Raw genomic sequence first — 5777 nt, forward strand, 5'->3', positions numbered from 1 at the left:
GGCTCAAGCTTTGGCCTGTAGCAGAAACCTGAAAGTGTTGGACTGCATAGGAAGCCCAGTTATTCTGACCCTGTTGTGCTGAATAAGACCTGTGGATTTCAATGGTCTACTCTAGCCATAACCCCCTGGTAACTTGTTTTAAAAACCTCTTGTGATGTCTCATTCCTAGACTAATACTTATCCATATTTCATTTCCCAAACCTATAGGGGTCAAGTTTCTGCCAGTTAGCATGCTAGCCCTACTAGATCTATACCAAATATAATTCATCTATATCAGTTATCACTTATATGTTTCACATTATAAATAGACATGTAGAATTATAGCACTTTTTTATTCAAAATTGTTCCACTAGGGGGCTTAAAGGGTTAGTTCACCAAAAAATGAAAATAATGTCATTAATTACTCACCCTCATGTTGTTCTACACCTGTAAGACCTTCGTTCATCTTCAGAACACAAATTAATATATTTTTGATGAAATCCGATGGCTCAGTGAGGCCTCTATTGAGAGCAAAGCCACTGAACCTCTCAAAATCCATAAAGCTACTAAAAACATATTTAAAACAGTTCATGTGACTACAGTGGTTCAACCTTAATGTTATGAAGCGACGAGAATACTTTTTGTGCGTCAAAAAAAAAAAAAAAACGACTTTTCAACAGTATCTCGTGATGGCCGATTTCAAAACACTGCTTCTGAGCTTTGCGAATCTTTTGTTTCGAATCAGTGATTCGGATCTCCTATCAAACGGCTAAACTGCTGAAATCACATGACTTTGGCACTCCGAACCACTGATTCGATTCGTAAAGCTTCATGAAGCAGTGTTTTGAAATCGTCCATCAATAGATATTGTTGAAAAGTCGTTATTTTGTTTTATTTTTGGCGAACAAAAAGTATTCTCGTTGCTTCATAACATTAAGGTTGAACCACTGTAGTCACATGAACTGTTTTAAATATGTTTTTAGTACCTTTATGGATTTTGAGAGGTTCAGTGGCTTTGCTCTCAATAGAGGCCTCACTGAGCCATCGGATTTCATCAAAAATATATTAATTTGTGTTCTGAAGATGAATGAAGGTCTTAGGGGTGTGAAACGACATGAGGGTGAGTAATTAATGACAGAATTTTCATTTTTGTGTGAACTAACCCTTTAAGTATAGAAGCCCATTTCTGCCACCTAAGAAAAAAATCATGCTTTGGTAAATCATAATTATGACATAAAAAGTCATAATTATGTGCCAAAAGAAAAAAATAGCTACCACAGCTAAGTTAATGAGATATAAAGTTAAAATTATGACATAGGCCTACTACTGTGAGATAAACTGTGGCATGAAAAGTCAATTTTTCATATAATAATTGATTTTTTATGTCATACTTATAACTTCTTATCTTATCTAGAATTTCGACTTTTATGTCAATTTCGACTTTATCTCATCATTTTGACTTAAAGGGACAGTTCACCCAAAAATGAAGATTCTGTCATCATTTACTCAAGTTGTTCCAAACCTGTATGAATTTCTTTGTTCTGCTGAACAAAAAAGGAAGATATTTTGAAGAAAGTTTGTAACCAGGCTGCTTTGGGGCACCATTGACTTCCATAGTAGGAAAAAAAAAATACTATGGAAGTCAATGGAGCCCCAGAACTGTTCAGTTTCCCACATTCTTCAAAATATCTTCCTTTGTGTTCAACAGAACAAAGAAATTTATACAGGTTTGGAACAACTTGAGGGTGAGGAAATGATGACAGAATTTTCATTTTTGGGTGAACTATCCCTTTAACCAAAGCATGATTTTTTTTTTTTACATGTGGCGGGAAAGGGCTTCCATCTTACATGCCAAGAAGTGCGGTTTTTCCAACATAAGTTTTAGAGAACTGACAAAATTATTATAAAATAAACAATGTACAATTCAATTAACAAAATGCCGGTGTAAATAAATTAAAAGAAGCAGTGGCAGGCAATCAGTAATTAGATTTTGGAAGACGTATTGATTACCATGTGATCTCTTGACGACGGTGGTCTGTGGAATGTGTTTCGAAGCGTTTTCTTAAGCGAGAAAAGGGTCGGATCTATTACAATAAATTGCAGATATATCTGCTATTGAAAGCTTGTTAAAATCACTGCGACCATATCGTGGTTGTAAACTGTGGTTTAATTAATTAGGAGCGAGTATTTTAGGTTAAAGTGAATGATGGACGCAGGACGACATTAGGCATTTCATGGTTAAAGTGCCAAAGACTGATGTAAACAAACATTTTACTGCTTGGTTATAAACTTGTCTAGTTTTTATGAACCGTTGAAATGATATTTATTTGTATTAACGCTGTCAGGTCAAATAAAGACAGTGGAGGAGGATGGAAATAAGGTAGGATTGACTGGTGACATGGAGGTGAGTGTTGGATGTTTTCATAAACCTGAACAAACGCTTAGCTGCAGGGTTCCCTAGTTATGCAAAACCTAGAAAAATCAAAAATTCAGAAGTAGGACTAAAAAGTCACGGAGAATTTCTGTACTCAAAATAACGTGCTATGTTTGGTACTAAAGTATTTCATTTGGCTAAAAATGTCTTACATTTGCAGCGACTCTTTCTGCAGTTACATAATCACGCCAGTAGGTGGCGACAGGTGACTGTCTTTGAGCAAGTCAGCATCAGAATGTAACTCGGATCAATCATGTATTTGTTTAGAAAGAGTAAGAACCCTGAAAATGTTCATTTATGGTGGTATCGATACGTTTACATCAAACAACAGAATAAATATAATATATAAAAGGAACACAACCAAAAAATATATATACTGTTGTAAACATCAAAGGCAGACTGGAGTGAAAAGTAAATGAAATTACGTATTTTGGCCACTAGATGGTAGAAAAAGCACAACCTTATAAGAACAAGTCAAGTTATGTGAAATGTTTGTGGTCTAGGTTGCTCTCTATGTTGGACGTGTGGATATTTGCTGCTCATTTTGTATTGAAATAATGTCTTATCCTCAACACCTTGTGTCAGTGAAGTTTAGCAGAGGCGAGGAGAACGTATTCAAACCAAACAAAGAATGTCAAAGACAAAGATATAGAGAACAGAGCTGCATTCCAACATGTTCAGTGTGTCTTGGTGGAAAAGCCTGACTCACTCATTCTGGCAGGTCTGTGGGGTTTTCAGTCCAGGCCCTGCGCCAGACAAGAGTCGGTCCTGAGTCAGTGCAACATGCCCAGCCCAGACAGGCCCTCAGTGGGCTGCAGCGTGGGAGCAGACAGGGATAAGGAGCACCCCACGATTAATCAGACCCAGATGCCTGACAGTTTTACTGTGTCTACACCGAAAGTGAGCGGCGTGACAAAGCTAGAATGATGAAATCGAGCTTTACAGTGTCTAGCTTTAATGCGCCGCAGTGTAGATGGGACGTAGATGGGGAAAGTTACAATCTAAACAGATTATTTTGATTGTCACTACTGATGTGTAATCTCATCTAAACTTTCGGTTTAACAAAAGGCGTTGTAAATAACCCAACAGTCGAAGGATGTGGTACACTACTGTTCAAAAGTATTGGGGTCAGAAAGATTTTGTTTTTTGTTTTTTTTGAAAGAAGTCTCTTCTGCTCACCAAGGCTGCATTTATTTGATCAAAATTACAGTAAAGCTGTAGTATTATAAAATATTATTACAGTCAATTACAAAAAATTACTCACCCCAAACTTTTGAGCAGTAGAGTATTAAGGATTTTGGGAGGGCCAAATGTAATTATTTGTCTTATGTTTGTCATATTTATCATTTGCATGCATTTAGAATGGAAGGGATTGACTTTATTATAATTCACATTTGATTTCACAAACTCATTACTGGAATTGTCCGGAAAGAGCCGTAAGAAAACAGCCATATAAAACGCCAAAATATTACAAGGTTTTATTGTGGTGGTTAAAATGTTTTCATTTTGACTTTATCGTTTTACTGACCTACAGCTTTGATAGAATGTCAAATATTAATCTCAAAGTGAATCACACGACTATTCCTGTAATCTATGATTTGTTTTTCTTACCTGACACACTTTCTATTTTGAGAAAGTAATTGCCGTTCATAATGAAGCTCGTGCAGATACAAACACGGGGATGCGTGAAGGTGTTTAAGGAAGTGTACATGCAAACTCACACATTTACCGATGATGTTACATATAAACACACCTACATTTGTCATTGCATATTTTTGTCCCCCATCATTTAACAGGAACTCACACATGAACTCAAAACATGCAAGAGGATATAGAGAGTCAAAGCAGAACATTCAAGAGAATTGGCTGAATCACAGGGTGAGTCTCATTAAAAATAATTCCCATGCAGGAAAAACCTTGACACACACACACACACACACACACAGTCTGCATGTGCACTTACTCTGACAGTATCACAGCTCGCAATCAAAAGGCCTAAACAGAAAAACTTGTTTCAAACATATGCAAATCTAATCCATACACCCTCAGCGCTGTGAATATTTTCTCAATGTGTCCCATTACAGTCATGAGTAAAGCAGTTGACCTACATTAAATCCTGACCCCTAATCAGTGCATAGCCAATACTGCAGTAGTGTGTCAGAGCATTTGTAACATTTAAGCCATTAAAGGCACAATATGTAAGATTTTTGGATTAAAATCTCCAAAAAACACTAAAACAATGTTATATATGCTGTTGACTTGTGTACTTAAATTATCCCAAATGTTTCCAAGAATGTTTAAATCCAGACAATTAAGCTATTTTCTATCAATTGCCCATCAATGACATCATATCCGCGTTACACTCGATTTCCGGATTTATTTTGTAGAAACCATTGAAACACCAAAGTTGTTTTAATATATTATGAGTTTTATTAGACAGGTGAGCAACTGTTTGGATACATTCATAGACAGAAAACGAATCATTAGCCACGTTTACATGGAGCATTGTAATCGGTTTAAAAGTCCTATCCGAATGAAAATGCTCCATATAAACACCTCAATCGGAATAAAAATGCCCAAACCGAATAAAATTGTAATCGGTTTGAGAGAGGTTGGATAAACCGAACAAAATAAAAAGTCTGCCATGTAAACGAGTTGAACCGATTACTTTGCGTCTACGTCATCTCGTCAAGCGGTCAGGGGTCATCAGAATGCAAAATGTCGGCGGCAAAATCAAACTGGAGTAAAACTGAAACAACACATTTATTAAATACACTGAAGGAACTCAGTGAATCATTACTACGGACCTTCATCCACACGCTTTTGCTTTACGGAGGAGGGAGGGGTAGTATTGAGATGCTCCTTAGAGATGAACAGCCACCAAACAGGTCAGCTTCCTGTTCCCGTCTTTTCCTCATACCATCCAGCAGTAATATGCTACAAATTTCACGCTGTTGCTTAAGAGCAACACTTTACATAAAAATAGCGTGCATAAGAAATAACTGAACTCCATGTTGATGACAGGAATACACAGCGGCAAACAGGACATAAGCTAATGTGTGCATGTCACAAAGTCATTCAGATTGAAAGCGCTGGTACATGTAAACACCATATCGGATTAGATAATGTCTCTTGTAAACGCTCCACCGAATCTTAAACGTGGCTATTGTTATATAGCTCAACACATTTAGGCCCAGTTTAGATTAAGCCAGGATTAGGCCTTAGTTCAATTGGGATATTTAAGTAGCTTTTATAAACGTACACTAGAAAAAAGCATTACTGGTGTGCATCTTGAGACAAAACAATGGCATTGACATATTTTAAGATATGTCAGTGCAAGTTGTTTTCAGTTAAAACAGTTCAA

Source organism: Ctenopharyngodon idella, chromosome 3, assembly GCF_019924925.1.
Source record: "Ctenopharyngodon idella isolate HZGC_01 chromosome 3, HZGC01, whole genome shotgun sequence".
NCBI lineage: Eukaryota > Metazoa > Chordata > Actinopteri > Cypriniformes > Xenocyprididae > Ctenopharyngodon > Ctenopharyngodon idella.